This window comes from Marmota monax, unplaced genomic scaffold (assembly GCF_021218885.2).
Source record: "Marmota monax isolate L192 unplaced genomic scaffold, Marmota_monax_Labrador192_F-V1.1 WCK01_AAM20220418_F8-fsc00442, whole genome shotgun sequence".
Classification (NCBI taxonomy): domain Eukaryota; kingdom Metazoa; phylum Chordata; class Mammalia; order Rodentia; family Sciuridae; genus Marmota; species Marmota monax.
In genome coordinates, this window is record NW_026692662.1 from 312,425 (window position 1) to 322,457 (window position 10,033).

Here is a 10,033-nt window from a genome sequence, read left to right on the forward strand (position 1 = left end):
CTATCAATTTAGCAATTTGTGTGTGCATGTGTGTGAATTCTATATATTACCTGTGTCCTCGGCAAACAATGAGAATTTCTTTTCTCCCTGTCCTATATGGATGCATATTCTTGTTTTATCTCACCTCCTTGTTCTGCAGTCTTTCAATACCTTGCTGGATAGAAGTTTCAGGAAGGTGCCTTCATCTGACAGAGAATTATGTGACAAGCTGCCTCAGGAATTCCAGGTAGGAGAAGACCCTGGAGTACCTTCTCCACACTATAGGTATTCTAGTGGTTGAACTCTGAGCAAGTTGCCATTTCCCAAGTATTGCACAGATGTCTCTGTCCTAAGGAAAATTCCAGCACTGCCTCCAACAGATTCCCAGAGTTGTAACTCAAGCAGCATCCTCACCTCTATCAATGCTCTTTAGTGTCCTCCAAGTCCAGTTCTACCTACCCACTGACCATTGGGAGGAGGACCAACTGTTCTCTTTCAATTCTTACTAATGTTGAATACTGAGAGGAGCTGTGGGAATCAGGGATGGGGCCATGACCTTGGCTCTGCAGTTCTGCAGCATATAGGGAATGTCTTCTCTGGACTTTGGGTAAATTGGGGAAGGAAGGTCTCAGAGCAGCAGATGAGCTTCTACCAGGCAATAGTATTCAATAACTGTCACAAGCATATTTCATCCTGGGGTTATGATGACTGCAGGGTTCCTGACTGTCCTATGCAGGAGGTTGCACACTCACACAGCTGGAAATGCTAGAGTGAGTTCCTGCGGAACCACCTCTAAAGCCGAGTGTGTGAAGGGCAACTTCCACCAGGTTGCACTCAGGCTGCTCCCTCCTTTATTCTCCACTGAGCACAGACTGCACATAGGGAAAGAGGCCCTGTCCTGCTCTGGAGGATCAGGCCCGCAGAGGGAGAAGACAGCAAGTAGGAAACAGATGCTAACCAGACCCCTAGGAGCAGGGATTTTGTTCACAAGGGCTTATGTTAAGTTTCTGCATTCAGTCAAAGTCAGTTTCCCTGGGTCCTAGCAGAGCTGTTTTAAAAAGATCCCTCTAACTCCAATATGTTTGTTCAACTTGACCTCAATGTATTTGAGGATAGGAAACAATTCTAGGACTCCTCCACAGGAGCTGACAGTGGAGAATAATTTGCATGGATGTATTTAAATTATATTGGATGTTGGAATAAAGTTAAATTTCCCAACTTTAACCAACTTCCAAAGTGAATAAGAATTCCCTATTGAAAATGTTGCTGATGGGCAGCTGTCAGAGCTTTGTCATAGGGCCTGGCTGGAAGAGCCAAGTCTTGAGTCAGGTTTGTCAGTCACTCAGGTGATCAGGAGCCAGGACGTCACTATGGCACTGCTGGACACATCTGTGCAGAGAAAAGCAGCTGTTTAAAAACGTGTTTGAACCTCAGATTTGTTAGGTGCATGTTTTTGCTCTTCCTTGTTTTAAAATTTATCCACATTTACTAAATATGCTATTCTGTAGTAAGTGCAGTCTATAAGATTTTGTGAATTATATTAAATATTACATGTTTTAAATTAAATTAATAAAGTATATATGTAAGACTTTCCTTATAGAAATTTGACACTGATTTTTTTACTAAATTATTTTAATGATTTTATTGGTGCATTATAGTTATACATGATAGCGGGTTTCATTTCAAAATATTAGTATGTGCATGAAACTAAACTGCCACCTTTCAGCCCCCTGTACTTCCCCTTCCCCTCCCCTTTCCTATTCTCTGACCTCCTTCTTGTTGTAAAGGCCTTTTTTTTTTCTATTTATTTGTTGTTTTTAAATTAGCACTGTGCAGATAAACATAAGGGCGGCCTTCCCTGGGGGTTTACACATGTGCACAGTATAGTTTGGTGAATCTCATTTCTCAGCTCCTCCTCTCCCACTCTCTTTCCTTCTTGAGGTCCACTCTTTTCCCCATTCCTTATTTTGTTATAACCCACATAAGAGAGAAAACATTCCACCCTTGGTTTACTTACTCTGGCTTATTTCACTCAGCATGAAGTTCTCCACCTCCATCCCTTTGCTCCACCTCCATCCACCTACCAGTAAATAACATCATTTCATTCTTCTTGGTGGCTGAGCAAACTCAGCCATATTAGTCCACATTTTCTAGATCCATTCATCTCTTCACAGGCTCCTGGGCTGGTCCCCTATCTTGGCTCTTGGGAGTTGTGCTGTAAACGTGGATGGATGTGGCTGTGTCACTATACTAGGCCAATTTTAGTTCTTTTGGATGAATACAAAGGAGTGGGACAGCAGTGTCATATCAGGGTTTCATTCCTAGTTTTTTTATTATTATAGCTAGTGTTTTCCAAAGTATTATTCCAAAGTATTATAAAACCTAGGAGGGCTGGGGAAATCTATGGGCAGGCGCACCATGAGGAAGGAAGGGGTTAAAAAAGACCCATCTCTCCATTCACTAAAGCATCACCAATTGGGTTAATGTTGAAACACCCCAAGTGATGACCTGGGTCAATGCATGAAGTAAATACATGAGACCTCTTACCTGAAGCCCCCACAACGAATGGGAGGAAAAATTGTCAGACATCTGTCTCCTCTGTTATCCTCTCCTCTCTGCTTTACCCTCCCTCCCCTCCTCTCCTCTCTTCCATGAGACACTGTTTTCCTGCAGTGTAATCGGAGCAGTTGACTTGGGGCACAGGCTGTAGAGTGATTCATCAAAATACAATTTCCTGGATTATGATTCTTATATAAGCTGTTTCTAGGATGTTTTTCCATTGAGAGAAGATGAACCTCTCTAGACAACGGACCTCCCTGGACATGTTCCCAGCTGACCTCCTCTTAGCTATCTGTGGCCACTGCATCTGAGCACAACTTCAGAGGGGGAAAAATGTCCAATAAGACCAGAGTGACTCAGTTCATCCTCAGGGGCTTCTCAGACATCCTAGAATGGAGGCCAGTGGTCATTGTCTCTTTCCTGTTGGTCTACACCTTTGGCCTCCTAGGGAACATGTCCATCATCACAGCTGTGCTTAGAGACAGCCGCCTCCACACACCCATGTACTTCTTCCTGAAGAATTTGTGTTTTTTGGACCTGAGCTACACCTCGGTCACCATCCCTGGCTACCACCCTACAGGGCCCTGGGGTCATTTCCTACCTCGAGTGTGTGGCTCAGCTTTACATGTTTCACGCTTGCTTCAATGAGTGCTTTCTGCTCACCGCTATGGCTTATGACCAGTGCGTGGCCATCTACAGGCCCCTGCTCTATGGGACCATCATGAGAACAGGCGGTACTGGGCACTGGTGGTCCTGGCCTGGGTGGGCGGGGCCCGGCGGGGCCCTCTACTCAGTCTTCCACACCATCAACACCTTCTCCCTGCCCTCTGTGGGCCCAACATAGTGGAGCACTTCTTCTGAGACATCCCCGCTCTCATGGGGCTCTCCTGTGCTGACTTCCACCCCAGGTGGGCTTCGCCATGGGCAGCTGTGTCATCTTGAGCTCCTTCGCCCTCACCGTCCTCTCCTACATATGCATCCTCTGCACTCTCCTGTGGATGCCCTCAGGGGACGGCCGCTGGAAGGCCTTGTCCACCTGCTCCTCCCACCTGACCACCGTCCTCCTGTTTTACGGCAGTGGAAGCTTCACCTACCTGAGGTCTGCGTCTCAGGACTCCCCCACCCAGGGTCGCCTGGCATCCGTCTTTTACTCCATCCTCACCCCTTCCTTGAACCCCGTCATCTACTCTCTGAGGAACCGAGACATGAAGGTCGCGCTGCAGAGGCTGAGCTGTCAGCGGAGTCTGAGCGCTGGGTGCTGCACAGCTGGCCTTGGTCCAGGGATCTGATGCCCAGGGGGTGCAGACACCCTCCTCCATCCCTCTCCTGCCCTCCTGCTGAGTCTCCCCCTGCCCACGTCCCCACCCACCACCTGCTGCTTCTCCTCTCTCCCCAGAAGTTATTTCAGTGGTTTTACACACAATTCCACCACAGAAACATGCAAATCTTGATTTCTTCAGATTGTACCATAAAAATCATATAAAAATAATTCTTCCATTCAGGATATCTGTAAGAATTCATGTTTTTTTCCCTCTGATCTTTTCTTGAATGTTATTCTCAAATCTTTCTCATCACTCTCATGCTGTGGGCCCTAATTCCATCTTTCTCTTGACGTCATTTCCCTGAATATAACATAAGGACCACATTTTTAACCTGTCTACAATCTACTTATTCCTTTCCTTCTATTTCAAACTGCCTGACCATTCCTGATTCTACTATTCAGCCTATCATCTGATTAGAAATCCAAAGAGTAGAACCCATTCTCATTTCACCTTTATCCTTCTAAAGGATGTTGTTGTCTACAGTCAATATGTCCTCAATTCAGTCACTTTCCCAGCACCCTTTTTTCCTAAAGAAAGAACAGGTTAAGGAGGTCAGTAGGTGGCCTTGGTGCTGAAGCAAAACTCTGTCCTTCTCCACCACCATTATTTTATATGGTTTTCCTTTTGGGAAATCTTTAGAATTCCATCCCTGGTGCAGAATTAAACTACTCTTTTGGTTCCTCTTTCTGCTGTCTCCTTTCTTCATCATCGATAGTAATGTACCAGGTTACCTTTAAAAAAAATCTTTTTAAAATTTATTGTTTCTTTTCAGTGGTGCATGACAGTAGAATCCATTTGATGTTATTATACGAGGTTGAAATATCTATTATTCTAGTTAGGATCCCATTTCTGTGGATGTACAAGATGGTGGATTCACTGTGTTGTTTTCATATGTGTACAGGGCAAATTGTGCCAGACTCATTCCACTGTCTTTCTTTTTCCTATCCCCCTCCCTTCCCTCCATTCCCCATTGTATATTTTATTATACTTCTCTTCTGCCCCTCACCCCCCCATTCATTGTGTGTTACTACTTGTGTGTTACTACTTGTGTGTTACTTGACCTTTTGTATTGGGGATTGGCTTATTTCACCTAGCATGACAGTCTCCAGATCCATCCATTTACCAGAAAATACCATAATTTCATTGTACTTTAAGGTTGAATAATATTCCATTGTGTATACATACCAGAATTTCTCTGTCCATTCATCTTTTGAAGGGCACCTAGGTTGGTTCCATAGTTTAACTATTGTGATTTGAGTTGCTATAAAAATTTATGTGGCTGTGTCACTGTAGCATGCTGATTTTAAATCTGTTGAATATATACCAAGGAGTGGGATAAATGAGTCAAATGGTGGTTCCATTCTAAATTTTCTGAGGAATCTCCATTCAGCTTTCTAGATGGGTCACACCAATTTGCAGTCCCATCAGCAATGTATGAGTGAATCTTTTCCTCCACATCCTCACCAACGTTTACTGTACTTACTTGTATTCTTAATATTATTTCCATTGTGACTGAAGTGAGATGGAATATCAGTATAGTTTTAATTGACATTTCTCTAATTGCTAGAGATGTTGAACATTTTTTCATGTATTTGTTGACCACCCATATCTCTTTTTCTGTGAAGTGTCTGTTCATTTCCTTAAACACATGGATACTACATGCTCCTAGGTTAAAAAAAAAATCCTTCAGGAACTCTTGCCATGTCTATTCTGAAAAATCAAGATTTTCAGCATGATTTCCATTATCTTTCATCTTCTGAAGCACATTTACATCATGCTCTTTCTGCTGCCCTGAACACACCCCACACTGAAGGCACCAGGACTGCTTCTGCATTCTCATCCTCTGTGACTAGCACCACATGGAGCAATCAGAACTTGGACTTTTTTTTATGTTTTTTTTTTTTTAAATTTTTATTGTTGGTTGTTCAAAACATTACATAGTTCTTGATATATCATATTTCACACTTTGATTCAAGTGGGTTATGAACTCCCATTTTTACCCCGTATACAGATTGCAGAATCACATCAGCAGAACTTGGACTTTCAGCATCACTTCTTCTGTTCTAAACAATGCTAATCTGCAGCAATCAGCAGGGCATGATTGACATCCAGATATCATCTTATCTCTTTGTTCTGAGACATTGTCACGTATTTCATGTGGAACCGACTTCTGTGCCTTAAAAAATATAAAATGCTGGAAGATCCAAACCCTCACCCATACTTTCAGGTCTTAGGTCTTTGATTAATTTCAGGTTGATTTTTGTCCATGGTGAGAGATAAGCGTCTGTCATTCTTTGTGTTGGCTGTGTGGTTTTCCCAGCACAACTGGTTGAAGAGACTCTGCTTTCCCACTCACGTTCTTGGTGCATTTGACCAACACCTGTTGGTGTAGATTCCTGTTTCACCACCCTTGCTCTCTAGTTGGTTATGTTTCCTGTTGTGTGAATACTGGAGACCATGGCTGTCACTCCCCGGTTCCCACAGCTTGTCACCCAGGTGGCCACTTCCATCTCCTCCAGCTTTCAGAACCCATCTTCATTCCACTCATGTGGACACTCCAGCGGCTCCATGGCATGCTTTGTGCTGGCCACCTCCAGTGTCTTCCTGTGGTGGCCATCCATTCACTGTCCATCATGCTCCACTGGACTTTAGGTTCTGAGTCAAAGGTTTGCCCGGCAGTCATGATGCATAGTTCCACTTCGCAGGAGCAGTCCGTCGCTGCAACAACCTCACCTCACGCATGACAACACTGAGGCTGACATCCACTAAGTGCTTACATCCTGGCACCCACTGCTCTATCAGGGCACAACTTGTAGCACACCTTTTCCTCCTGATTTCTGATTTAGGCCACTCTCCTTATCTGATCTTTTCTTTATGATCATAGTCACATTTTGTAATTAGCCATGATGTTTGCTCCTGGTAACTGAATGTCACTGTTATTAATTTTAAAAGGATGAGAATTCATGGTCATTTGTTACCTGAAGGATATTAGAATATGGAAAGTACTCTACATTGCCAAATCTTACTTGCCTGCTTAAACTGAAAAGAGAAGTAACAAAAAGAAATGGTGCATTGAATTTCCTCTGAATCAAAACAACAAATGCAAACCAAAACCAAAACACCAGTGTTTCATTCCTCCTAAATTATAATACTTTTTTATCATCAGTCACCAGCTATATAATCATGCATATTTGTGTAAACATAAACAACATTTCCCCATCTGTGAGGTGGAATTTCTCATTATTACCTCAAGCAATTATCATAAAAATTAGGTTTTTATGTAAAAAACCCTTAGGAAGCATGTGCATGTAGAATGGATTTTCATCATCTAGTTTTCTTGCAGGTGCTAATTGATTAAGAGATCAGTCTGTAGGGTTTAGAAGATGGCTATTTTAGTTTTATAAAAGGTGCACAGTGTCAATATGAAGGAGAATAAATCCAATAAAATGTAGAATTGGAGCTTTAGAGACATGTGTAGGCTCAGCCTGAGGGTGTTAAGGAATGACTTGGGTGGGTGCTATACACACTGTGGAAATATCAAAAAATTCAATGTGATCTCATCGGTGAAAAAATTAAGGGAAAATGGGGAATCTAAATAAATAATCTGGTAAACAAAATAAATGAGCCCTAGCTGTAGAGAAGAAAGAGTTGAGAATTTGAAGTTGTTGAAAAAGTAAAGCCATATTGAAATAGAAATGGAAATGGAAACCTATTCATATACTCCACCACTGAGCTTGAACCCCAGACCCAATAATCTGATTTTAAACATGGTTTAGCTTTTGACACCTCCTTCTTTGCAATAACATCAAGTTAATTAAAATAAATTAAAGAGTTTCCTTGTGATCTACATAATAGGATGCAATGACATGCAGAACTGACAATCACAATTTGGGGAATGAGATGATTAGTAACCTTTCAAAATTCAAATAAACATAAAGCAGGCTATTGTTTCCCACAACGGTATTGTTTGGGCAGTTATTGTGTGAATATTATGAGTTACTTCATTCTCTAAGGTTTCTCAATGCACAAAAAGTGACACAGTGCTATTTGAAAGTGGGCCTAAGTTAGTTAATATGAATGTTAGAATTCAAGGACAACCACTAAAGTTTTTTTTTTTTTTTAATGATGCATAGTTAGTATGCTAAAAGACATGACAAATTAAATCACATAAAATTCTGGGGAAAAAAAATCAGAGAGCATCCAGGGGTGGTGGTGCAGGCCTGTAATCCCAGCAGCTCAGGAGGCTGAGGCAAGAGGATCTATAGTTCAAAGCCAGCCTCAGCAAAAGCAAGGTGCTAAGCAACTCAGTGAGACCCTGTCTCTAAATAAAATACAAAATATGGCTAGGGATGTGGCTCAGTGGTCAAGTACCCCCAAGTGCAACCCCCAGTACAAAAAAAAAAACCAGAAAGAAGAGACAAATAAAAAAACAAATATGAAAGAATTAAAAACATTGTAGATGTTGAATTAATTTCAATAGTTACTTTAAATATAAATGTTCAAAACAGAACACTTAAAAGATAAAAATTGTCAGAATTGATTATAAAAAATCACTATATGCTACTTACACAAAAATCTCTTTAAATATAAAGGTATTGGTAGATTAAAAGTAAAGAAATGGAGAAAGAACCACCATGCTGAAACTAAACAAAAGAAATTGGGCAGTTGTGTTGAGTTCAGATAAGGACTTTTGTAATCAAGAATGATAATGGAATTAGATAATACGAAACAGGTCATTTTGCAAAGATGTAAAATTCCTTAATATGTACACACCAGACACAAGGACATCAAAAACTACTAAAATTCCAGGAGAAATAGACGTATTCACAATTTTATTAGGAGACTTCAACACCCTTATGACAGTTATTAATAAATTCGGCAGATAAAATAATCCAATACAGATCTGAAAAACACTATTGACCACATTAATCAAATCAACATTTATAGACAATGTTGACTGATGTCAAAAGAATATGTAGTCTATACAAACTCACATAGTGCCATCTTTGAGATGGAGCATGGTCTGAGTCCTAAGCAATCAATGAAAGGCTAGGTCTAGAGGGGTCACCACTCAACCACACAAAGGGTGCACAGGACGAATCTCCGGCAACATGGTACTGAGTGGGAAAACAGAAAGAAGTTTCTCCAGAAGCAGGAATAGGGCAGAGCTGTCCACTCTTATCCTCCCTCTTTAATATGGTACTTAATATTTCGGGCAGAACAGTTGAGCAAGAGAAAGACACACACAGGAAAGGAGGAAGTGACTTTAGTCCTGCTTCCAGATGACATGAGTCCTTAGACAACCCTGAGGTGCTACTAACAGACAGGTGGAGCTGATAAACCCCGCAGAACAGGAAGTCAAGATCAGCACATAAAACCCAGTAGCTTTGCTGTACAACCCAAGTTGACCTGTTGGAAAAGGACCTGAGGAAATAATCCCATTCATAATAGCCACAAAAAATAGCTAGAAATTAACCTCACCAAGAAAGCGAAAGACTATCTGCAATGGCAGGATCCATCCTAGAACATGTGAAGAACTAGAGACAAAAACACAAGCAGAAAAGTAACAACAAAAGAACAAGTAATTTAATAAAAAAATGAGCAAACGCATGGCATAATGAATCCCACTGTGAGTATAATTATGGTGCACCAATAAAAATTTAAAACAACTAAAAAAAACAAGTGGGAAAATAATCTGAACACTTATAAAAGAAGTGTAAATGATCGATGAATATTTGAAAATAGCTAAATGTTTTTAGTCATCAGAAAAATGTGAATAAAACTATATTGAGATTCCTTCTCACCCTAGTCAGAATAGCTTAATCAAAACAACCAAGCAAACAATGATGCTGGTGGGATGTGGACACAGAGGAGCCCGTGGCCCCATGCTCTGCTGGGGAATGGAAGTCAGCACAGCCACTGTGGGGAGATGTCAGTTACAGCCAAAGTCGGATTGTTTTAGCAAAAAGATGATACGATCAAACCACCGAACATCCCCATCACTCCTAATGTTGCCCAGTGGGAACGTCCAGCAAACTTTCCCAGCCTAAGGCGACCAGTGTTCTGATTTCTGTCCCCAGAAGCACGCTCTGCCCATCCTGGAGCATTGGATGAATGGCATCAGGAGCATGCTGTCTTTCTTTGGGGCTTGTTTACTGCTGTGCCTGTGAAAT

General features: G+C 41.5%; 1 pseudogene; it reads left to right on the forward strand.

Moving 5' to 3' along the window:
• Positions 1 to 2,871: 2,871 nt before the first annotated feature.
• LOC124093895 (olfactory receptor 5AR1-like) lies at positions 2,872 to 3,827 on the forward strand (annotated as a pseudogene).
• The last annotated feature ends 6,206 nt before the right edge of the window (positions 3,828 to 10,033 follow it).